This window comes from Hippopotamus amphibius, chromosome 12 (genome assembly GCF_030028045.1).
Source record: "Hippopotamus amphibius kiboko isolate mHipAmp2 chromosome 12, mHipAmp2.hap2, whole genome shotgun sequence".
Classification (NCBI taxonomy): domain Eukaryota; kingdom Metazoa; phylum Chordata; class Mammalia; order Artiodactyla; family Hippopotamidae; genus Hippopotamus; species Hippopotamus amphibius.
The window spans coordinates 53,940,547-53,966,684 of record NC_080197.1 but is presented as its reverse complement, the minus strand read 5'-3'; positions in this window follow the sequence as shown (position 1 = coordinate 53,966,684).

Here is a 26,138-nt window from a genome sequence, read left to right as displayed (position 1 = left end):
AATTTAGTTTCGGGTGACTGAGATAAGTGTGGATTTCAGAATCAGACCTGGTTCAGGTTAGGATCCATCTCCTGTGTTCTAGGCAAACTCTGAGTTACAATGTGTTTGTCTGTAAAATGGAGATAATAATATCTAACTCATCAGATTGGAGAGAGTATTAAATGAGATCATCTGACAAAGAGCTTGATTTTCTCTACCAAACCTCCTGCGCACGCAGTTCTCCCCATTTCAGCACATGGCGCCACCATCCACACTTGCTTAGGCCCTAAACTGGAAGCCATTTTTGACTCTGTTCTTCCTCTTACCACTAAACATCTGAATCCCCAGCATTGGAGTCTACCTGCAACCTGCTTTGTACCACCTCTGTTACTATCATTCTAGTTCATCGGTCCTCAAACTTTTTGGTCTTAGGGTTGCTTCACACTCATGCAAACTAGTACTGTGGACTCCAAAGAACTTTGTTTATGTGGGTTACATTAATATTTACCATTAGTATTAGAAATCAAAGCTGAAACAATTAAAAATATTTATTTACCCATTAAAAAATAAGTCAATACCATGTTAATATAAATGATATATTTTTTAAGTAGGCATATTTCCACCCCAAAATTTAGTGAGAATAGAGGCACTGCTTTACTTTTTTGCCAGTCTCTTTAATGTCTGACTTAAAAAAAAAAGGTATTTTCATATCTACTTCTGCATTCAGTCTGCTGCAATATGTCACATAGCCTCTGGAAAATTCTACTGTATACTCATGAAAGAATGAGAATAAGAAAGGCAAGTAATGTCTTATTGTTATTATGAAATATTTTTGACCTTGCAGACCCACTAGAATGTCTCAGAGGGATCTCCAGGGCTCCACAGACCACACTTTTTAACATTTTAAGAAATGGAACTAGGGACTTCCCTGCTGGTCCAGTGGTAAAGAATCTACCTTCCAATGCAGGGGACTCAGGTTGGATCCCTGGTTGGGGAACTAAGATCCCACATGCCGAGGGGCAACTAAGCCCGCACACCTCAACTAAAAAGCCTTTGCACCACAACTAGAGAGAGAGAAAAAACTCGCGTCACAACTAGAGAGAAGCCCGTGTGCTGTGACAAAAGATCTCACATGCCACAACGAAGATCCCTCATGCTGCAACTAAGACCTGACAAGGGGGAAAAGAATGGAGCTGTACTTTACATACCGTAAACTTCACCCTTTGAAGATTATTGGGGGATTCCCTGGAGGTCCATGGTTAGGGCTCCGAGCTCCCCACTGCTGGGGGCTTGGGTTCGATCCCTGGTCAGGGAACTAAGATCCTGCAAGCTTTTGGCACGACCAAAAAAAAATATCAGCATATTTACAAAGTTGTGCAACAATCACCATTATCTAATTCCAGAACTTCTCTATCACTCCATTAGCAGTCACTACCCATTTCCCCTCATACCACTAATTTACTTTCTTTTCCTATGGATTTGTCAATTCTGGGCTCTTCATAAACACTGAATCAAACTTTAGATGGTCTTTTCTGTCTGGCTTCTTTTACTTAGCATAATATTTTCAAAGTCCATGTGTAACATCTATCAGGACTTCATTTGTTTGTATGGCTTAATAATATTCCATTACATGGATATACTACATTTTATTTATTCATCATTTGGGTTGTTTCTACTTTTTGACTGTCATCAATAATGTTGCTATGAACATTTGTGTCAAGTTTTTGTGTAGATGTAGTTTCAGTTTTCTGCGGTATATACCAAAGAGTAGAACTACTAGGTCATACAGCAACTCCATGTCTAAATTTTTTGAGGAACCACTAAACAGACAAGACCACACTTTGAGAACTGCTTCCCTAGTTGGAGGCATTCTCACCTACTGCCTGGACTATCACAAGAGTTGCCTAATTTCCCTGATCCTGCCTGGTGCCCCTACGATTTTTACTCCACACAGCTACCAGAGCCATCTTTTTCAGAAACCCCGCTAGAGAACATCACTCCATTTTGTAAAACTCTCCAGTGGTTCCCCATCACACACAGAATGAATAAATCCCAAACATCTCCAGGGCCCAAACACAATGTAGTCCTTGCCTAGCTCTCTGATTGCATCTCCTCACCATCTCTGGAACATGCTTCCTTCTCATCTTTGTATAGTTGGCTCCTTCTAATCATTCAGATCTCTACTCAAAAGCAACTTCCTTAGAAGGTGTTTATATAGTTGTTTAATTGTTAATTTTCACCACTATATCCAGTTCTTAGAACTGGCACATGGTAGAGATTCGATAAATATTTTGGAATAAGTGTGTTAATAAAAGGCAAAGGCAGGACTTCCCTGGTGGCGCAGTGGTTAGGAATCCGCCTGCCAAGGCAGGGGACACAGGTTCAAGCCCTGGGCCTGGAAGATCCCACATGCCGTGGAGCAATCAAGCCCATGTGCCACAGCTACTGAGCCCACATGCCACAACTACTGAAGCCCGTGTGCCTAGAACCTGTGCTCCGCAACAAGAGAAGCCAATGCAATCCGAAGCCCATGCACCACAATGAAGAGTAACCTTGCTCACCACAAAGAGAGAAAGCCCACGCACAGCAACGAAGATGCAATGCAGCCGATAAATAAATAAATTAAATTAAATAAATAAGAAGAATACTCTTAAAAAAAAAAGGCAAAGGCATCTGGTATTGCAGTTATCTATTGCTGTGTAACAAATTGTCCCAAAACATAGTGATTTAAAACAACTGTTCACTTTGGCTAGGCTCAGCTGAGTGATTTTTCTATTGATCTTGCCAGTAGTCACTTGTGTATCTGAATCAGCTAGCCTGTTGACTGGGAGCTGGGCTCAGCTGGACCTCCTCCTCCCTGGCCACATGACCTCTTCATGTGTTTCTACAATAAGATAACTGGATTTCTTATACAGCAGCTCAGGGCTCCCAAGAGCAAAAAGTGGAAGCTACTGTCCTTTTAAGACTTAAGCCTGGATGGACCTGGCATGGCGTCACTTCTGTCATATTCTGTTGGTTAATAGGGTCAACAAGGCCAGCCCAGATTCAAGGGTCTACCCAGGGGCTTCAGTACCCAGAGGAGTGTCTTGTGGCGGGTGGCGGTGGGTGGGGGGAACCAGTGAAATTGACAAGCACACAATGCAAAGGCATAGTACATTTTACCTGTTATTATTATGACTCTCTGGTAGCTGGAGAGGAAGTAAGCCCTCTTAAAGGATTTGGCTGTGTTGCAAATTACAACATCTTTCCTAATGTAGAGTTGTATGAACAAGAATAAGAGAAAGCTTATGAATTATTTTGAGTACAGGAGTCTTTGCTGCAATTTGATGGAAAAGAATGTACCTAGGTATGGAAATATTTTATTAGATTCTTTGTAGCTGTATTTGTTAATGTGGAATTCTGTGGAATCCTTGCCCAGTTGCACAGTGCAGTAGTACAGGACTCTGGAGTCTGGCTACATGGGTTTGAGTCCTGGTTGGATGCTTATTGCTGGTGATCTTGCACAAGTTGCTTAACCTTCTCGAGCTTCAGTCTCCTCATCTGTAAAAGAATGGTACCTGCAGTATGGGTTTTTGAGAATTCAGTTTGTTGTTACCAGTAAAGTACAGGATAATGTCACATAATGCCTGGTACATAAGCATTTGTTAAATAAAACACCAATTTCAGGAAAAAAGAATACTGAAATGTTAATTCTAAGAATATCAGCAGTTACATTTGTCAACCAGGAGAGTTTTATTTGTTTTTAACTTGCCAAAAGGCAATCGCCCTAAATCAAGGTAACCTAAACCCTTCCTTCCTCCAGGTTGTCTCTAGTCATTAACTATTCAAACACAACTAGTAGTTATGCCAACTAACCAGATAGTCCTTTTTTAAAATTTGATTTTGCAACTATTTAATCAGACTTTTTTAAGACTTTGAGCTTTATTGCACTTTCTTTCATCTTCCTTAATAACTTTTAAAAAGCCTTCAAAAAAAGACACAGTAACAACTGGCAACTTAATTATTTGAAAGCAATGCCCATTCAAAGGTTGGATTTGGCTGTGACGGGCTGAAGGTTGCCTACAGCTATGGCTGCCATAGCCCCAGGTGGGCTGGTCCCTGGTCTCCCAGACGCAGGTTAAATTCAGGGTCGCTCTAGGAATTTCACATGCAGTTTGATTAGCGTAGACTATTCCAAGCTCCACAGACTCTTTCTTCCCCTGCGAAACATGGACTCCCCAGGCAAACAGTGGCCACGAGACTAGGTTCTCACTAGAGCATTCTAGGATAAATTCCCAGGCCAAATTGCCACTGACAATCTTAGAAACCCTGGACAAGATGGAGTCATTGTGAAAAAGATTAAAATATCACCATGTTTATGTGTAGCTTTCTACAGCATTTTCAGTCTCATAATATGAACAGCTTTAGGGACATAGCAAGGCTAATATAATAATTATTGCTTCCACAACAATCAGCCTTCCAAAGAGGAGAGGTCAAAGCAGAAACTTAATTATGAATAAGAATATCTGTGGATCTTCTGACCTGGCAGTTTATCTGAATGAGCGAATTACAGGAAGACCTGTGTTTTCCCCATACTTTCCCTGAACTTCTTCAGTACAGGTACCTGCCAAGTACTGAGCACTGACAATTAAAGCTTTAATTCTCTTCTTTTTTTCCTCTCCTTTTCATTTTTCATGAAGCTATAACAATAAGGAGGAAAATGGAGGGCATGCAGAATCTTACCACCTCAAGGCAAGTATTTCAATTTCTATATATTTCCTTCCAGACTTTGTCCAGATGTGTGCAGGTTTCTACATAATTATCATCATAGTGCTTTTTAATTTCATGTTTTCTCTTTTTATAGCAACACTTGTTCATGTCATTTCGTAATCTTCTCAATTATTTTGGCTTTTGATTCCTGTTAGTTGGTGTGTGACAAATGACTGAGTCATTTAGCTATTGGTAGACATGTAAATTGTTTCCACTGTTTGGAGTTTTTTCCCTACAAAAGCTGTAATGAACGTTTCTGTTTTTATACCTTCTTTCTCATTATTTCCATGTAATACATTCCTGAGAAGATTATGGGTTGTGGCACATTGCATGTTCTAAAGAGGGCCACAAAATATCTCCCAACCCCATTGCTCTTCTGCAACTAGAACTTGATACTCTCCTTAAACCTGGACGGGCTCTGTGACAAACTTGAGTTTTTAAATTTGTTTTTTTAGACCTCACACTCAAGTTTTTATTTTATTTTTATACATATTTATTGGAGTATAATTGCTTTATAATGTTGTGTTAGTTTCTACTGTACAACAAAGTGAATCAGCTGTATGTATACATATATCCCCATATCCCCTCCCTCTTGAGCCTCCCTTCCCACCCTCCCCATCCCACCCCTCTAGGTCGTCTGTAACTACTTTGACCAATAGAATATAGCAATAGTGACACTGCAGTTGTTTCAGGTGTAGCCCTTAATTGGTCTAGTAACATCTATTTTCTGCTTCTAGAAAGTGCAACTTTCTTGAGACCACCTTGCTATAAGAAGCCCAAGCCACATGAAGAAGTCCTCAGGTCTGAAGCCCCAAGTGGACAGCAAGAAAAGCCCAGGAGCACCAAGACATCAAACACATGAGCAAAGACACCACCTCGGAAGTGTATCCCTAGACCTTGCTACTCCTCATGAAGCCAGGCAGACAGACTGCCCAGAGGAGTCCTCCTCCAATTCCTTACCTGTAAATACACATGCAAAATAAATGGTTGTATTAAGCCTACGTTTTGTGATATTTAATTAGTGAGTGATAGGTATTTGAAACATGGGTCAAAGATAAAATAATTTTTTTCCGAAATATTGGCAAAAGCATTTCTAACAGGATTGAAACAGCTTATACAATTTGCAGTGCCTTAGAAAGTCTATATGCTTGTCAAGGCGTGACCTTAGAAGGAGTTTGTTCTCTGGAACTGTTCCTGGGTCTCTTTGGGAGGAATTTTACTTTGCCTCTCTTCCGAGTAGGTGGCCACTCACTGAGGAGGTCCTCCTCTGCTCTCTTAGCCTCACGTCTCTAGTCTGCTTCCTTCTTATTCCCCTCACTTTAAGCTCTGCTCATCTTCAAACAAAACTAATACCCATTCACCTACTTTGAATTTAAACACACGAAGCTCTTTGAATTCAGGGGAAGAAGGGAACCAGAGAGAACTGAGTGTGTGTGGACACCTGCATGGTTCATTAAAGATAGATACATGCTGGATTCACATTCATTCCGAAATCTATTATGTGTTAAGCATATTGATTCTGCTGGGTAGGGCTCTGAGCATCCAGTGATAGAAACTAACTCCAATTGGATTCAGATGAATGAGAATTTATCAGCACATGGAATTGAGGGCTGGTTTCAGAAAAGGCCTGACTCGGGTCTCAAACAACGTGAAGGAGAAACAGATTTCTCCGTTTCCTGGCTGACTCTTCTCTCCTCTGTGTGCTGGTTCTGTTCTCAGGCTCTGAGTCGTTGGTGGAAGTGGTAGCTCCAGCTTCACAGCTTCTTAGGTTCAAGTTCAATGAGAGGGAGAGACATTCTTCCAGGGAGCTGCAGCACAAGTTCTGGGATTCAATGGCTGGACCATCTGCGTCTTGCGCCGATTTCTGAACCAGGTGCAGTGGCCTGGAGATGAGGATGTGCTGATTGGCTTCGGCTGGGCCCTGAGTTCTATGCCTGGTGCTGAATCAGCACCACTGGAAGCACAGGGACTGAGAGTGAGGAGGGGGAAGAGGGAGACTGTACTGCAGATGACACATCCTCCTCCCACGCAGGACTTCTCGGCAGACAGTAGGGCATCACTTAGAGCAGTACTGGTTCACAACCAGTTTGACTAAAATACTCGGCCCACACTCACCCCTATATTTAATCAAAGCCTTACTCTGCAAGTGTTATCTACACCCACGGTCCACACTGCTTCAGCCTTCATTTAGTGCTCTGGATGCAAGGATATTTCTAAATGTTTGGTCATGTCTCCTTCGAGGTGCCACAAAGTACCCTTCTCTATAGGAAGAAGGAGCCTCCAGGGGAAGGAAGGAGGCTGACAGATGAAAGGTTACTTCTTTCCTTCCACCCCTAGGAAGATGCATAATCAGAACCTTCTTAGATGTAAAGAAAAGGGGCCAGAGCCAGCTTTCCAAAACTGGAGCCACAGGTATTTCCCCAAAGGAGGGAGATGGATCAGACAAGTCAGTAATGTTCTTCCAGTTACAGGAGACTCTGATTCTCATCCTTGCTCTCAGAACAGGCAGGGTTGGGTTTTGTTTTCAAGAAAGGGAGAGGGCACTGGCTCCTGACAGGCGGGGAGAAGGGGAGAGGAGTCTCTTCCGGAAAGAGGAAGGGGCAGGCGGGGAAAGCGGCAGACCACTGCACCCACTTCCCAGCTGCAGGCGGCAGGCTGCTGCTCCTCCCGCCCTGCTTAGATTTGCAGCATTTTCATAAATCCGCGGAATTAGTTTAAATCATCAGCTTGCACTTGACAGCTTTATTCTCTTGGGTCTTGGAAGGGACAGTGAATCAAAGCTTGACTGCTCAGAACCTGGCAGAAGCGTTTAATAAAGACCTTCCCTGAGCTGGGGGTCAGGCATGGGGAGCCTCTCAGGGTCTACCCCAGACCCAGGCTGCCTCTAGGACACATCGCACATTGCAGGAGCTTTACAAGGTTGCTCAGCTCCACGGGGGAATATATGAGCGGCCCTCAAGCCATGTCACTGCAGAACAAGAGGCTATGAAACGAGAGGACAGAATGAGAGGGAGATGTCTTGGGTGCAAGCGGGCCTGGCTGGAAAGGCCTGACACGCCAGCCAGATGCTGGAATCCTTACAGGCAAAGCGAAGTAAGCAGCACAGCCCACTTCGGGAGGGCCGGGCAGAGGCCGCTCTGCAGGCAAAGAGGGCTGAGCAGCTTTTCAACGCTGAGACTCTCCAGAGTACCAGCAGAGATCTAGGCCCTCAATGCGGGTTCAGCTGAAGTGTGGTTCGCATTTGTGCTGATGTTGCCTCATTTCAAGTTTTATTTCTCATTGATCCATTTGTAGGTCAGAAGAAATGCAAGAGCCACACAAGTTACACAACGAATATGCTCTAAACAGTCCAGTTTGCCGAGGGCTTTGCAAATAAACCAGCCCTTCCCTGGCCCTTCTGCCTTACAGACCGGCGCCTCTGTGTAAGGATCCAGGACCTCTTTGGTCATATTAAAGCCCAAATTTCATCCTTTATCTGAAACACAGCACTTTGAGAAATAGAAAGCATGTAATTTGCAACCTGACAGCGCTGGATTTTACCCAGCCCTGTGATTCTGGAAAATATTGGTGAGGGTTAAGAACTCCCCCAATAGCTTTTGCTTAATGCCAAGACCCGTCCTGTCTCATCTGACTTAGATAAGATGCCCCTTGTTCACCTGTGACAAGGGCAGACACAGACCCTCACAATTCCCTTCCTTTGCCTCATAAGTGATTAGCTGAACTGCTTGTCCCCACCAATCAATGCAACAAAACACTGTTAACCAAACTTTGGTTCAGTTCTCTCCTTCCTCCAGGCCCTTGAACTTTGGCCCATCCTCAGCTTCTGAAAATAGGCTGACCTCAGGGTCAAACATTCTCTGATCTACCATCCGCTCACGCCACTCCTTCATCCCAGTTTCCTGAGTCCACTCTTTCCAGCCTTGTCTACTCCTCTCTACAACAGAGGAAAATCTTTTTGCCTAGCTCTGAGATGTTTGCAGATGTATGGTCACAGCCTTCTCTCACTGCAGTAGTTCCCCTCCCCCCTTGCAATAATCCTTTTGAATACAAGTCTCTCCTTACCAAGTCTGGAATATATATGTTTTGGACAAACCAGAAATGAAAGACAACCCATCAGCTTCCTTTATGAGCAGCTTCTGATAGAAGTTTTTTAATAATTGTTTGATTCTTCAGTCCCCTGAATGGGTTTCCAGAGTGCGTTGAGAATTGTGACGCTGACCAATAATGAACAGGGTAGATTAGTCTAAGTTAAATGCCTACCATGCGTAAGGCACTGCTGTTAAGTGCTTTACATATGTTATCTCATTTAATTTTCCCAGTTTCCAGAAGAGATAGGTACGAATTTTACTTTCTTTTACCAAAGAGGAAACCTGCACAGAGAAATTAAATAACGTATCGAAGGTCACACTGCCAGTGAATGACAGAGCTGGGATACAAATTCAGGTTGGTCCAAGGCCATGGTTCAGGCATTTAGCCATCACGCCATGCGCTTTCCTGGGGATGACTTCCTGGAATGAGCCTTCTAACCGCTGGCACCCCTGTGTGTAGGAAGCACGTGAAAAAACAAAAAACAAAGAAGTCCGGACAGCTCTCAGCTGGGAACTGGCCTGGCCTCCACAGCTGGGAACTGGTTTAAGACCTACCCATCATAAGCTGTTTCACAGAATAGCACTGTCTCCTGAGCTCACTCTCTGGAGTGAGACAGACCACTCTGCAACCATGCCTTTAGCACAAACCAAAACAGCTGTGCGAACCACAGAACCGACCAAACAACCTTTCCCCCTCCCCGCCCCCTTTCTGGCTAACATGAGCAACTACCACTTCTTCACGCATGACACTGTTAGCTAGACACCGGTCCTGTCACCTCTTTGATGAAAATCATTAAGATGCTCAGTCACCAAATGACCCCCACTTGCTCACAGCACGCAGTGCAGAGCAATCCTCACTCTGCTGAACCCTTCCAAAGCCATCTAACAGAAACCCAATCCTGTTACAGGTCGCTCCCAATTCCCTCTTATCTACATGCGGCACAGTTCCGCGGTATTTACAGTCACCCTTGCTTTACCTGACTACAGGTGGGACCCCGCGAAGGGTCCGAATTTGATGCTTTCCTGTGCGCCACCTGGTGGTTAAAATATGTAATCGCAGGAGCTTCCACCTAGGCTGGTTCCTCCAAGACCACACCCCCTGCCCCTTTCTGTTTAGGACTCCTCCTCCCCCCTCTTCTTAATCTCTCCCCCACCTCTGTCCCCTACACCCTAGTCTCTCTCTGGAAAAGGCTTTATTTCCTTTGCAGTGTGAATGGTTTACCATACTGAAGAGGTCTCTCCAACTTCTTTAACTTAATTTCACCAGCTGGGGAACCTCAAGCCTCAGCCTTTACAGTCCCTGTGCTTTCTCAGTACACCTGAAAACGGAGGAGGGGGTAAGCAGAGGCCTCTGTGGGTACAGTTAGGCTCTCTCTGTGGGAATAGGAGCTCCAGAAGCATCTCTACCACAGCTCCTCTTCCCAAAGTTTACACCCTTGAAATGAAGAATAGAGCTGTTCAGATAAATTATTGTTCTTACTAATATTCCCAAGCACGAATCACAGAAAGTCACACACACACACACACACACACACACACACACACACACCCCTCTTGATTACTGGAGAATATTGGCTCTCTATTTTAATTAATATTTATTTTTTTATTTATGTGGCTGTGTCAGGTCTTAGTTGCAGCGGCTCTAGAGCACGCAGGTTTAGTTGCCCTGTGGCATGTGGGATCTTAGTTCCCCAACCAGGGATCGAACCCACGTACCCTCCATTGAAAGGCGGATTCTTTTTTTTTCTTTTTTCTTTTTTTTAAAGCTTCAATAAACAAGCTTTAAATAATGGAAGAGGGGAGAGGAAACAACCTAAATTTCCCTATGAGTTGGGTAATATTTTGGATTATTCATATTATGAGAGGTGCAATTGTGTATTATTATGAATATTATACATATATACATATCTTATACATATACATGTATACCCATGAATAACGTCTCTAACATACATCAGCTATTTACCTCAGCTGTGAAGATAGGATATAAATTGTAAATTTTCCAGATACACTTGTACATCCCTCCAGCAGCATAGACCAAAACCTTGTGGACATCCTTGACTCTTTACTTTCTCATGTATTCTGCCGCCAAACTGTGAGAAAATGTTACTGATTATTCTTTTAAATCAAATGCAATTTCTTCTTTGGGAAGGCGGATTCTTAACCACTGGACCACCAGGGAAGTCCCTGGCTCTAAACTTAAAAGTCTATTTTTGTTGTGACTTTCTGTTATTACCTATAATAAAACATGTCCTATGTAACAGCCCATGGCTGGGCCCAGATGAAATAATGACAGCAGCACACTTCTGGAACTTTTTTTGGTCACATGAATGCGTTTATGATGTGGAAACTCAATTGGACATGGTGATATGACTGCAGGAACTAAAGGCGATGATGACCACTCTGTACAGCAACACAGTAATGAAAATTAATGGCATGGTTATGTACTAACTTCCGTCACAATTACACCGCAGGAGGTTTCTAAGATGATGCTATTGGAGCACGTTAACACAGTTTTCTATGACACTGCTTTAGCTTCTTCCTAAAGCAATCCTCTCCTATGGTAAAATCAATGTGAATTTTATCAGATTTGTATTTTTTTCTAGCTACTTTCAGGTTATTGTAGAAAACAAAACCTGTATTGCTTAATGAAATGATGGGTGTTTTTAGTATATGATGTGATATTTTCTAACGGTACTGCAATGACTGACAGTTCATGTCTATACGTCACTTTTAAAGTTCCACAAATAATTCACTGAGAAATAAATTCTCATGTAAAAAACTAAAATTCAGAAAAATACAGAGTAAATAGTAAAAGTCACCCATCATTCCCAACCCCTCCCCCAAATCTCATTCCCCTTCCCTAGAACCACTGTTACCACTTTTGCGTGCTTCCTTCCAGATCAGCTTTGTATTTACACTCACATATATGCACATATTTAGTAGATAATAATAGTAAACGTTTCTTCCATCTTGATGCGTGTCAATTACGTTGTTATCTTTTTTAAATTTTATTAATTTTTTATTAATTGGCTGTGTTGCATCTTTGTTGCTGGGTGCAGCCTTTCTATAGTTGCAGAGAGCGGGGGCTACTCTTCATTGCGGTGCACGGGCTTCTTATTGCGGTGGCTTCTCTTGCTGCGGAGCATGGGCTCTAGGTGCTCGGGCTTCAGTAGTTGCAGCACGTGGGCTCAGTAGTTTTAGCACGAAGGCTCTAGAGCACAGGCTCAGCAGTTGTGGCGCACGGGCTTAGTTGCTCCACGTTATGTGGGATCATTCCGGACCAGGGCTGGAACACGCGTCCCCTGCATTGGCAGGCGAATTCTTAACCACTGTGCCACCAGGGAAGTCCCACATTGTTATCTTATTTAATTATTGTAAAGGAAGCAAAATTTTACCTCTACCCTCTTAGAGTTTTCATCTGGGCAAGAGAATTAAATTGACAGGAGGCAGATTAACTGGAGAAAAGCGTACAAATTTATTTAGTATAAGTTTTATGTGACATGAGAGCCCTCAAAAGGAAATAAAGACCCAAAGCAGTGGGGAAACCTAAATGCTTTTAACACTAGATTGAACAAAGACAGGCAATTGTGGAAAAGTAACTAAAATAAACAGGGAGGCTAAAGAAAGATGAGTTATTTTAACAAGGTCTGTTTGTAAAGAAGTCTCTTGCCTTCAACTTCCTACCCTTGATGATAAGATTGTTTCCTTTTAGTAGCGGGAGGATGTCTGTCTCCTGCAGGGCAGTTTATCTCCTGCTTTCAGAGCACCTGCTGTGTGCCTTTAGCTCAAAATAATTCTCAAGCCAAAGTGGCCTGTTTTGGGGTGACTTATTCTTCCACCTTTCATCTTCACAGCTACCTTTGAGGCTGGTGCCATTCATTTTCTATTCACAGGTAAAGAGCCGGAATTACAGAGGAAGTAGCTGTTTAAGTTGCATCACTGGTGAATAATAAAGCGAGATTTTGAACTCAAGCTCTCTGGGTTGTGTCCCAAACTCTCAATCATGACCCTGTATCGCCTCCCAGTGGCAAGTTCAATATCACCCCGGCTGCTTTTTGGTTTGCTAACCACAGGAGCTGAGTGGGCTACACGCTCATGCTGTGTGGCTATTCAGGGGTGGCTGATGAGACTGAACGATGGTCACCGCGGTAACTTTGTGCAGCTGAGCTCGGGCTGCTGCAAACACAGTAGGAATACAGCAGAACGTGCTGCTAACTTGAAGCAACAAATGCAGTCCGTCTGAGCCTTCACGCATTGTCAAAAACCGGGGTGGGTTTCTTCAAACTGCAAGATTTACTGAACTGTCTTCGTCAGTTGGGTAAAATTAAATTTGGGAATATTTCACTACCATCCCTTTCTTGTCACATTCCTGACCCCCAGTGGGGTTCCCCAAATACTGTTCCAGTTTATTAAGAGTGAAAACGTAGACTTGACCTTGGATCTCATTTTATACCCCTGTGTTTGTTTCATCTATGTAACGCCGATAACCCTGGCCCTGTTCCTTCAGAGAACTGAGGCTGGTATTAGAGGACAGGTAAGTGAAAGCACTTTATTAGCTGGAAAGCACTCCACGTTCCTGTCTCTGCCAGTGCCCCATGCCTTCCTCTCTGGGCTGTCAAGGTGGCCGAATTAGCATCAATCATTAAGAAACAATTAATGAAAGTGCGCAGACATGATTAACGCTTCCTAAATAACATTCAGCCAACACAGACTCTACCTCCATAGCCTCTTGTTATGAATATCTGGTTAAAATGTCAGAGTGGTAGAATGCTGTTCTTCACCACTGATATAAGCGCACTCCTCCTAGGAAGTATAAAGCACTGAAATAAAAGCTGCGTTAGGTGCCTGGCACTAGTAGTCTTCAAATATCTATTCAAAGAATAAAAAAGAAACACTGGTCCCAGTCCAGCCCTACGAAAAGTCGACCCATTTAAATTTACCTCACTTTCCATACGCATTCATTTTTCTCGTCTTAAGATGGAGAAAATAATGACTGCCGTCGTCTTCATCTCCTCAGAGGTGTCATTGAGATCGTATATGAATATATGAGATCGTATATTTTATCTTGATATACAGATCTGAGGTATTGCTTTTTTCTTTTCCATTATAGTTTATTACAAGATATTGGACATAAGCCCCTATGCTATACAATAGGTCCTTGTTTATCTATTTTATATACAGTAGTTTGTACCTGCTAATCCCATACTCCTAATTTATACCCTCTCCTTTCTGCTTTGGTAAGTATAAGTTTGTTTTCTATAACTGTGAGTCTGTTTCTGTTTTGTAAATAAGTTCATTTGTGTCAAATTTTAGATCCCACATGTAAGTGATATTGAGAGGGGATTATGAGAGCTTCAGGGCCTGACCGGCAGGTGGCGGGGCGGCGGGGGTGGGGGGTGGGGGGGGGCAGAAGACCTGGGAATGTGATTTAAAGCTTAAAACTCCTTCTTCCTTTAAGATTGATTCTTGCAACTCCCCTTTGTAATCTTCATTGTAAACTAAGGGCTGAGTCAAAAAATTTTAAATTCTGATGAGTATCATGACCCTCCAGGGAAAGATCAACCCTTAATCCTCAGGCTAAAGTCATTGTTTTTAGTAATCAATCCATTGCTGTTGTAAATTCCTATTGTTAGAGGTAATTCCATCAAACTAGGAGGTGGGGTTATAATTAACTCCTCTTTTTAGGGTATATAAGACGCATGTACAACTCCATCGTGGGTCTCTCCACCCCCTCCTGGTGTCTGTTCCAGAAGCTATTGTACTTTCTCTCCTTAATAAACTGTTAGTCTGCTACTTAAACCTGAGCAGTGGCTTGTTATTGATCCCGAGGAGAAATTCTTTTCCTTCAGAGATCATGAATCCTCACCCCTAGATGGATTTCATGGCATCAGGATCATATGATATTTGTCTTTCTCTGTCTGACTTCCTTCACTCAGTATAATAATCTCCAGATCCATCTGTGTTGCTGCAAATGGCGTTATTTCATTCCTTTTTATGGCTGAGTAATATTCCATTGTATATATGCACCACATCTTCTTTATCCACTCCTCTGTTGATGGACATTTAGGCTGCCTCCATGTCCTGGCTATTGTAAAGAGTGCTGCAGTGAATATGGGGGTACGTGTATCTTTTCAAATTAGAGTTTTCTCTAGATATATGCCCAGGAGTGGGATTGCTAGATCATATGGTAACTCTATTTTTAGTTTTTTGGAACCTCCATACTATTTTCCATAGTGGCTGTACCAATTCACCTTCGCATCAACAGTGTAAGAGGGTTCCTTTATCTAAGATGCTGTTTATACATGTATTTTCCATTAAGGCCCACACGAGTAAGGTGAGTTGTCAACATCAGCGTGTCACACAGGGCATCGGTGGTGATGTGAGCTGGCAGTGCTCAGATCTGGGAGTTGAGCAGGGGCACCAAGGCTGGTTAGGCAGTCGGTAAGGCAGGGAAGTTGGGGGGTGGGGAGCCTGAGAAGGAACAGCTAGAGGGAAGCAGCGTTCAGAGCTCAGGCGGTCTCACCAAGTGAATGGGAACTAGTTAGCACTGGGAAGAGGGTAAGAAGCAAAGGACTCATCAAAGGTCGCCACAGCAGGCAGGAGACTGGCAACCAGTGAGAGCGAGCTAGTCCTGCTGCAGGAGTCAGTGGCACTTGCCCTGATTTACCATGTCTGCCAGAATTCCATTGAGCTTTGCTCGGTAAGGTTTTGCTGACACGTGGAGCTGAAGGTTGACGTCAACACTTAGAGAGAAGCGGTCACCATCTAACCAGTCCGTGTTGCTTGTAGCTGCTGCCAGGTTATAGGTGTGTATCATGGCCCCATCTGCTGCTAACAGTGAGTCATTCTCGCAAATAAAATAAATATCAATACATTTATACGCATGGTATACCTTACACAAATCCTATGAGTGGCATTACAAAAATAACGCATTTGGGAAGCAAAGCAAATGCTTACGTTGGCAATTTCCACACGTGATTCTGGTAGTGCTGTTAATCTTTCTGGGAGATATGAATGTTACATTATTCAAATACTATCCACTAATGTTCACCCATGTTTCTTTAGCGTTTGGATGTTTGCCATAGCCTGGAGTTCTCTGTAATACCACTCAACTTAGTATTTATTAATTATTAAATAAATGTGTTTTTGGTATCCATAATCATGACTAAAGAGTAGGAAGAATGTTGGCAGTATTTTAGGAAGAACTTATGGTTTCTGGAATTCTTGGGAATTCTGATATCTCCTCCCTAAATCCCAAAGATTAATATCTGTCAGGAAGGGGACTTCACTGGTGGTGCAGTGGTTAAGAATCCGCCTGCCAATGCAGGGGACACAGGTTTGAGCCCTGGTCCGGGAAGATCCCACATGTCACGGAGCAACCAAGCCCGTGTGCCACAACTACTGAGCCTGCACTCTAGAGCCCATGAGCCACAACTATTGAGCTCATGTGCCACAACTACTGAAGCCCGTGCACCTACAGCCTGTGCTCCACAGCAAGAGAAGCCACCAAAATGAGGAGCCCGTGCACCACAATGAAGAGTAGCCCCCGCTCTCTGCAACTAGAGAAAGCCCATGTGCAGCAACGAAGACCCAACCCAGCCAATAAATAAATAAATAAATTTATATAAAAAAATTATCTGTCAGGAGTTTGGAAACATTACTCTCATGTTCTTTGTTGTGTTTGGGAGGGTGAAGGCTTTGCAACTGTGGAGAGACAAAGCCCTACAAATGGTTGTGGGTTCTAGTTGTAACATGATGTGACGTCTAAAGGTGGGAATGGTAGGGTGAGGGGAAATGTGGTCGGTGTTCTTCCATCTGTGGAGGGTGACTTAGAATTAGAATACTCTTCCAGGTTAAGTGAAATCTTATGTAGGTTAAAATGCTTATGTAGGTTATGTAGGCAATACATTCACAAGGATGCAAAAGTTTTATTTATTTTCTCCCTGTTATTAGAAATGTTACAGAATCCAAGAAGGTGAGATTGAAATGAAAAGCTGAACTTGATATTTACAGAAATTTCCTTTGTTAGAAATAATAATTGATGGACTTCCCTGGTGGTACAGTGGTTAAGAATCCACCGGCCAATGCAGGGGACTCGAGTTCAATCCCTGGTCCAGGAAGACCCCACATGCTGCAGAGCAACTAAGCCCGTGCGCCACAACTACTGGAGCCTGCGCACCTAGAGCCCGTGCTCCACAAGAGAAGCCACCTCAATGAGAAGCCTGCGCACCACAACAAAGAGTAGCCCCCACTCGCTGCAACTAGAGAAACCCTGTGTGTAGCAATGAAGACCCAGTGCAGCCAATAAGTAAATAAATTATTTATTTATATATTTATTTAAAAAAAAGAAATAATGATTCATGATCACAGCAGAGCTGATTCTATATGTTCACCTAACCATTTCATTTTCTTTGTGAGCTCAGAGGAAGAGTGCATTTCCCAGTACCCCTTGCACAAAACTTCCTCACACTGTTCCAGTCTTGCTGTCTCTTTATCTGTGAGGCTGGAGAGAAGCCTCCAAGACGGCAGAGGCACATGATGGGAGAAGCATCCATCCCTGAGGCTGCTGCTTAGAGAACAGCTGCCCCGGAAAACCCCCTGACCAGGAACATCAGCGTGAACGAGAAACAAATTTTTATACTGTTCAACCACCGCAAGTTCAGGGTTACCTGGCGTAGCCTAGCTTATATTAACACTGTGCTGTGATCTTCCTTACTCTTCGCTGGAGAGGAGGACTACCTTGACGTGGGGAGGAACAGCATGTGGGATGTCCATTGTGGTAAGTGACTATAAAATAAGGTGCATTCATCCTGTAGTATGTATGGGACATTACAGGAAAATGCATTCCCCACATGTGGCAACGATATGCCTCCTGAGAAATCAACAAACAAAACCCACCTCTAATGGATCAGGATTAGCTGAAACAGCTCAATACCTAAGACCTCTTTCCATCAAGCCATGTGCCCTCATCAGTGCTCCTCTACCCTATTTGTTCATTATGATGTGATAAATTGCAATGTACAATAGTCTCTTGGGAATGTGGTGGTGTAAGACTCCAACTTCACGCCCTGCCAAGGTTGGTTTTTGGACCAGACCCCGAATATGAGGTCCCCACCAGATTTCTGCTTCCCAGGAAGGCCCTCTTTAGCAGCCAGCAAGGCTTACCAGCCAAAGATTCTCATGTAGCCCAGGTGTCTTTTAAATAGTTCAGAGTAATGCAGGCCTTACAGTAAGCATGTTGTCAGCAAGAAACATCAGCAGAAAGGGGACAGCAATAGTGCAGGAGAGGGGTGCCTACCGCCATCACACAGCCACACCACGAGTCTTCCAAGGAGCAGAACCCTGGGAGGCTAGAGGGGCTGCGTGGCTGCCATTTTCTTCACTGAGGCTTTGATTTAGTCTAGACTCTGGCTCCTGTCTTGACACAAATAGCACTTATGCAGATAAATGTTAGTGTGGCAGTTTAAATAAAAATCTAAGCCCAGATTCTCACTTAGATTTGGTGTTTCAGGGTTCAAAGAGATAAAATAATCTACTCCAGCAGATACAGCTACCAGAGCCTTGTCGGAAGTGGATAATTCTACAGGCTCTTGAGAGAATGGAGAAGTGAGAGTCAGGTACCCTCAAGACTGTGTGTAAAGCATTTATACCAGGGATGTCAGTGACACAGCAGAAGCCGAATTACATTGTGAATCTCTTACAGTCTCTTGGTTGCAAATGCTAATTTGTAAAAGTCCTGACCAAATGAGTGCATTAAATAGTCGGCTACTTTCCCTTCTTGTTTTTTTTTTTTTTTGGCGCACGGGCTTAGCTGCTCCACAGCATGTGGGATCTTCCTGGAGCAGGGATTGAACTCATGTCCTCTGCATTGGCAGGTGGACTCCCAACCACTGCACCACCTAGGAAGCCCCTACTTTCCCTTCTTAAACCACACTGGAGACAGCCCTCCCTCACGTGCACCGCCCAGAGCAACGCAGCTATGAATGCGCCGAGGGTGCCCCCTGGTGGCCACATGGGGAGTCACCTGGCACAGCTTTGTATCGGCCATCTCTTTACTTTTGTACCTAAGTGTGGCATTTCTGAAAATCAAACGCTAAAAAGCTGGATCTATGTACTCTATATAAACTTACATGTTATGAGAGTTTTCATTGCCAGAAAACTAAAATGGATAATCAAAACTTTAATTTTATTTCACACTCTTCAAATACATATTGCTAATACTTGGCACGTATTCTTTAATCTTCTTTTCCTTCACAGCTAGACCAGTGGACATTTGACTGAGACTTAGGAAGTATTGCTCTGAGAACCATCTCTGTCTCGATTGTATTCTATTAATGTGGTCTACATGTTGTATTTATTTTCTTAATTTTCTCTGATTTTTTTAAATTAAAATAAGGGAAAACAGAGTAAGGTATTAAATCACATGGGAAAACAGTGCCAAAGACGACATCCTGTACTGTTGGCTGGCAGGAACCTCCGAACAAGGGCCCAACTCCATTATTTGCTGGGTACCGTTGTTTACCATGTAAAAGTGCAGTGGTTGAAAATCAATGACTGTTAAAATATTTTATTTTTCTTTTGGGGGACTCTATCCTTCTTTTTTTTTTCTTCTTAAAATGGAGTGAATTGCATTCCAGTTTTTTCCTCCACATGTTTACATATTGTTTTAAGGAAAATGTTTTGTCCTCTTCTGCCTCTTTTAGGTCCATGTACAGGTGCAAAAACCACTTGCTAATAGTGGCTGGGGGAAAAAAGCCATATAAGTCCTGAATGAAATAAGACTTTCTAAAAACTTAAGAGTGACACCCTCTAAAGCCTTTCAGGTATCCAGATGTTTCTTTTCATCTTGTCATAAATTTCCATATTCCTTTCCACCCATTTAAAAATCTACCCTGTTTTTCTTAAAGTGTCAGCTTTCAAGATAAATAAAAAGCTACTGATTATATTTTGAATCTTTTTTTTTTTTGTTATTTTCTATTATTACAATAGAATGGTTTTAAATTTGTTTTTAAACTGCAAACGTGAAAGTCTTAAGTAATAGCATGGCTTAAAGAGTCTTTTGTTTGAGAGCCTGGGAACTAAACATCATGTATTACAATGTTTCTCTGTAAAGATATGCATATTCCAACTCCTGAAATAATGAACAGATGACTTCTTGTGCTAATTTATAAAAATTCTAGCTGATTTGGCTCATGCAGATATATACTTATTGGTAGTTTGAAGAATAATAATTATTATTATACTTATTGAATGTTTTCTATCTTCTAGGCTCTGCTTTAAGGAGCTTATATGCATTGACTCATTTAATCCTCCCCACGACCCTATGATGCAGTTACCTCTCATCCTCTCATTTGATATTCAGACAAGGACGTTGAAGCACAGAGGGGTTAAGTCACCTAGTCAAGCTTACAGAGCTATTAAGTGGGGGAACAGTTTGCCTTTAGAGCCACTGTGCTCTGCTCTTTTACAGAATTTATTTTGTAACATAGGTAGTTAGCTACTGATATTCACATTACAGCTTCTTGAAGGGAGGCAGCAAGCCTTACTCATTTTTGTTTCTTCCACAATGTCCACCCCTAGCAGAGCCTCAACAGAGAGTTGTTGACAACTAGCTAGTTGGGGATGCCTCTCTCTAGTGGTTACCATTGTCCATCACACACAAGGTTTCTGTGTCCTTAATATGCCCCTGAGGGACATACCTTAGCAAATGTGAAACACATCAGTGCCATAAATGTTGATATAATCAAAAGAACTGATGAGTGGCTTGGGGTGCTGGCCTAGGTGAGTCCCTCTAGTCTCCAGGGCTGGCTGGTAGGGACACAGCCCACAGCCCACAGCAGAATGTGACGAGGCCAAAGGGCAGCTTATACCTGATGCATCTTCTTTGTTCTGGTCCCACCCATTCAACTAGCAGCCTTCATGTCTCTGTTGTAAAATCTTGGGTTCTACTTGCCAATCACTGCAAAATATGGTGGGGCCAGGACACTGTGTGTGGTGTCAGCTCTTATTGAAGTCGCCTAAGAGAAAACAGAGGCAGAGTTCTTGGGTTTTCTTTTTGAAGTGTTTTAGCACAGGATCAGATGGGAGCAGGAGTGTTGGGAGATGCTTCTGGAAGCTGTCTCTAATGGCTAGGGCCAGCTGTTTCCTCCCCAGCACTGCTACAGGTGTTCAAGGCATTATTTGTTGAAACCAGAAGCTGTCCAAGCAGCTTATTGATGGACAGCAATTTTGGTACAAGAGGAGGCTGCTACTGGGAAAGGAAAGGGAGAGAGAAGAGGGCGCACAAGACATAATGTAGATGAAGGCTTGCGTCAGATGGACATGCATCAGAATCCAGGTTCTGCCACTGCCGGGCCCAGGTGAATTTACACAAGTTACTTAAGCTGTTTGGCCTCAGTTCCCCTATGTTGTATTAAAACTGTGATTAGTAATCTACTTCACAAGGTTGTTAGGAGAAGTAAATAAGATATTGTAAATAAAGAGCCTCCCAAACAGGACTTCCCTGGTGGCACAGTGGTTAAGAATCCGCCTGCCAATGCAGGGGCCACGAGTTCCATCCCTGGGCCAGGAAGATTCCACATGCTGCGGAGCAACAAAGCCCACGAGCCACAACTACTGAGCCCACAAGCCGCAAGTACTGAAGCCCGAGCACCTGGAGCCCGTGCTCCACGACAAGAGAAGCCATCGCAATGAGAAGCCCGCGCACCGCAATGAAAAGTAGCCCCCACTCTCCACAACTAGAGAAACCCCGTGCACAGCAACGAAGACCCAACGCAGCCAATAAATAAGTAAGTAAGTAAGTAAGTAAGTAAATAAATAAATAAATAAATAAATAAATAAGAAACTGTGATGTTGGGGTTAGTGGTTAAAAAAAAAGGGCTAACAAACTATAGCCTGGTCTTTCTGTGCCCCGCTCTGAACCAGACTGCCTGAGTTTGTCATCCCAGCTCTGCTACAAATTACTTATGAGACTTTGAGCATGTGACTTACCCTCCCTGTGCCTCCATCTTTACCTGTAAAGCAGAAGTCACAAGAGCATCTACATTCTAGACCCATTTAGAAGCTTAAAAGACAATTTATGTAAAGTACTTAGAACAATATCTAGTGGGTAGTACGTGACCAGTAGATGTGAGCTGCTATTGTTCATGCTGCCTTCTTGGACCTGAGCCTTTTTTGATCACACAGTGTCACAACAATGACTCCTTTTTCTAAGGTAATATATCATCTCTGATACTTCTTTGCCACATATTCGTTCATCCTGCAAATATGTTTTGGGTGCCTATTATGTGCCATGCATTGTTCTCAGGCCTTGTTTTCGTGGAGCTTGTATTCTAGCTGCGGGGAGACAGGCAGTAGATGATTAAGTAAGTGAAATGTATGGTCAGTAGGTAATAAATGCAATGGAAAAAAATTAGGCGAGGGATTGGGAATGCTGGGGTGGGCATGGCGGTGTTATTTTACATCAGTTGGTCAAGGAGACTTCTTGAAAAGGTAATCTGTGAGCAGAGCATGGAAGGAAGGAAGGAAGGGGGAGCTTAGATACCTGGGAAAAGGCAAAGGGCAGCTGGTGGGAGAAGCAGCAAGAAGGCCAGGTGACTAAATCCTCAGAGGGCAGGCAGAGAGGGCTGGGGATGAGGGCAGAGCTGTAGTGGGGGCCTGAAAAGCCAGTAAGGACTTTTAAAAATAATTAATTAATTTATTTATTTATTGGCTGCGTTGGGTCTTTGTTGCTGTGCATGGGCTTTCCCCAGTTGTGGCGAGTGGGGGCTACTCTTCATTGTGCTGTGTGGTCTCTTCATTGCAGTGGCTTCTCTTGTGGAGCACAGGCTATAGGCGGGCAGGCTTCAGTACTTGTGGCACACGGGCTTCGTTGCTCCACAGCATGTGGGATCTTCCTGGACCAGGGCTCAAACGCGTGTCTCCTGCATTGGCAGGCAGATTCTTTTCTTTTTTCTTTTCTTAAGAACTTTTATTGAGATATAATTGACATACAATAAACTGCATGTATTTAAATTGTACAACTTGATTTTTTTTTCTTATTAGTAATGTATATATGGCAATCCCAATCTCCCAATTCATCTGGCAGGTGGATTCTTAACCACTGCACGACTAGGGAAGCCCTCATCTTATTTCTTGATGCTTAAAATCATCAGTGGTTCTCTGTCATAATATGAGTCCCTCCCCAACCTACCCATTCCTTCTCTTTTCCAAAAATTTCCCCCTTCACTCTCTTGATCCAGCTGCACTGAACTACTTCAGTTTCCAGAACACATCCTGTACCCTCCCCCATCCATCTTTCTCCTCCTGACTCCTGTGACTTGAAGCTCCCCTTTCCCATTCCAGCCTAGTGAACTGCTCGTGATCTGTCCTGCTGCACAGCGGTTATGAGTATGGGTGGTTCAAGCTCACTGTGCCTGTTTCAGGCTGCCCGTCTTTACCACTTCAGAGCTGTGTGACGTTTGGCAAGTCCCTGAACTTCCCCAAAGTGCAGTTTCCTTATCTGTAAATTGAGGGTATCTGTACCTACCACATAGAGTTGTAGAGGGGATTAAATGAGATAGTAATCTGTTAATAATGTTAACTACTATTATACCACTAGTTAGTTTAGGCTTCTCTTAAAAGCCTTTCCTGAACCCTCTCCTTCCCTGGCCCTGAGTCTGGATTAGGAAGCCCTCCTTGCAGCACCCTGTGCTTAGTGCTCGTGTTGCTCAAACTATAATATGATTGTCCTTCTGCTGATCTTCTCCCGGAGACAATGAGTTTCCTGAGGACCTTGACTTTTAGGGACTACCTCATGGCCTGGACATAATAGGAAATCCCTTTTGCTCAATTTATCTTTCCTGTCACTTCCCTGAAGATAAAAACAGTGTTTGATACTTCTTTGTATCTTCCACAGGCCCTGGATACATTGCACCCTCCATGCATGGCTTTATCTACATCTACTGTCCACTCTACTTGCTGGGAAATATGTTGCCTGTTAGCTCCTAGGAGTCAGCTGGTTCCAAGGAGCCTTCTTGGTTCCAAGTCCAAATTCAGTCATTTCCTCTCTTAGGCCATCTGAATCAAGAGGCAGGGTCACATAGTTTAGACAAAGCCCAACCCTCTAGAACAGGGCAGGGACCCCTCTGTGGCCTCAAGGAAAGATGGCTACCAAGTAGGTGGGTTGTGAGCTGAGGGAATTTGTCTATTTTATAGAAATTAAGATATTTCCAGATACGGACTTCCCTGGTGGTCCACTGGGTAAGATTCTGTGCTCCCAATGCAGGGGGCCTGGGTTTGATCCCTGGTCAGGGAACTAGATCCTGCATGCTAGCCACAACTTAGATCCCACGTGCTGCAAGGAAGACCCTGAAGACCCAGCGCAGCCAAAATTAATTAATTAATTAAAAAAAAAGACATTTCCAGGTAAACAAAAACCAAGAGAATTTGTTAATAGACAAATAGTAGAGGAAATCTTTGAAGGTTGAAATGAAAGGACACTATAAATGTGTTTTTTGAATGAGACAAAGATGGCGGATTAGGAGGATGTGTGCTCACTCCCTCTTGCAAGAGCACTGGAATTACAACTAACTGCTGAACAGTCATCAACAGAAAGACACTGGAACTCACCAAAAAAAACACCCCACATCCAGAGACAAAGGAGAAGCCACAATGAGATGGTAGGAGGAGCGCAATCGTGTTAAAATCAAATCCCATAAATGCTGGGTGGGTGACTCACAAGCTGGAGAACAGTTATACTGCAGAAGTCCTGAGGGTTCTGAGCCCCACGCCAGGCTTCTGAACCTGGGGGTCCAGCAACGGGAGGAGGAATCCCCAGAGAATCAGACTTTGAAAGCCAGTGGGATTTGATTGCAGGACCTCCACAGGACTGGGGAAAATGGAGACTCCACTCTTGGAGGGCACACAAAAAAGTGTGCTCACCAGGACCCGGGGGAAGGAGCAGTGACACCATAGGAGACTGAACCAGACCTACCTGCTGGTGTTGGAGGGTTGCCTGCAGAGGTGGGAGGCAGCTGTGGCTCGCCAGGGAGGTGGGGGCACTGGAGGCGGGGGTTCTGGGAGGTGCTCATTGGTGTGAGCCCTCCCAAAGTCCACCATTAGCCCCACCAAAGAGCCTGTAAGCTTCAGTGCTGGATCGCCTCAGGCCAAACGACCACCAGGGTGGGAACACAGCCCCACCCATTGGCAGACAAGCAGATTAAAGTGTCACTGACCTCTGCCCACGAAATCGGATTAAAGTTTTACTGAGCTCTGCCCACCCAGCCCAACCCACCATCAGTCCCTCCCATCAGGAAGCACCCAGGAGCCTCCTAGACAGTGTCCTCCAGAAGAGGGCAGACAGCAGAATCAAGCAGCATCAGCAGTATTTCATCTTGCGGAACTGAAAATCACAGCCACAGAAAGACAGAGAAAATGAAAAGGCAAAAGACTTTGTACCAGATGAAGCGACAAGATAAAATGCCAGAAAAACCACTAAATGAAGAGGAGATAGGCACCCTTCCAGAAAAATAATTCAGAATAATGATGGTGAACATGATCCAGGACTTTGAAAAAAGACTGGATGCAAAGATCAAAAAGCTGCAAGAAAAGATTACCAAAGACCTAGAAGAATTAAAGAACAAACAAACAGAGATATGCAACACAATAACTGAAATGAAAAATACACTAGAAGAAACCAACAGCAGATTAACTGAGGCAGAAGGGCGAATAAGTGACCTGGAAGACAGAATGGTGAAAATCACTGATGCAGAAAAGAATAAGGAAAAAAGAATGAACAGAACTGAAGACAGCCTAAGAGACCTCTGGGACAATGTTAAGCATACCAACATTCACATTATAGGGGTCCCAGAAGGGGAAGAGAAAGAGAAAGGACCTGAGAAAATACTGGAAGAAATTATAGTTGAAAACTTCCCTAACATGGGAAAGGAAATAGCTACCCAAGTCCAGGAAGTGCAGAGAGTCCCAGGCAGGATAAACCCAAGGAGAAACACGCCAAGACATATAGTAGTCAAACTGACAAAAATTAAAGACAGAGAAAAGTTATTAAAAGCAACAAGGAAGAAACGACAAATAACAAACAAGGGAACTCCCATAAGGGTAACAGCTGATTTCTCAGCAGAAACTCTGCAAGCTAGAAGGGAGTGGCATGATATATTTCAAGTGATGAAAGGGAAGAACCTACAACCAAGAATACTTTACCCAGCAAGGATCTCATTCAGATTCGAGGGAGAAATCAAAAGCTTTACAGACAAGCAGCAGCTAAGAGAGTTCAGCACCACAAAACCAGCCCTATAACAAATGCTAAAGGAATTTCTCTAA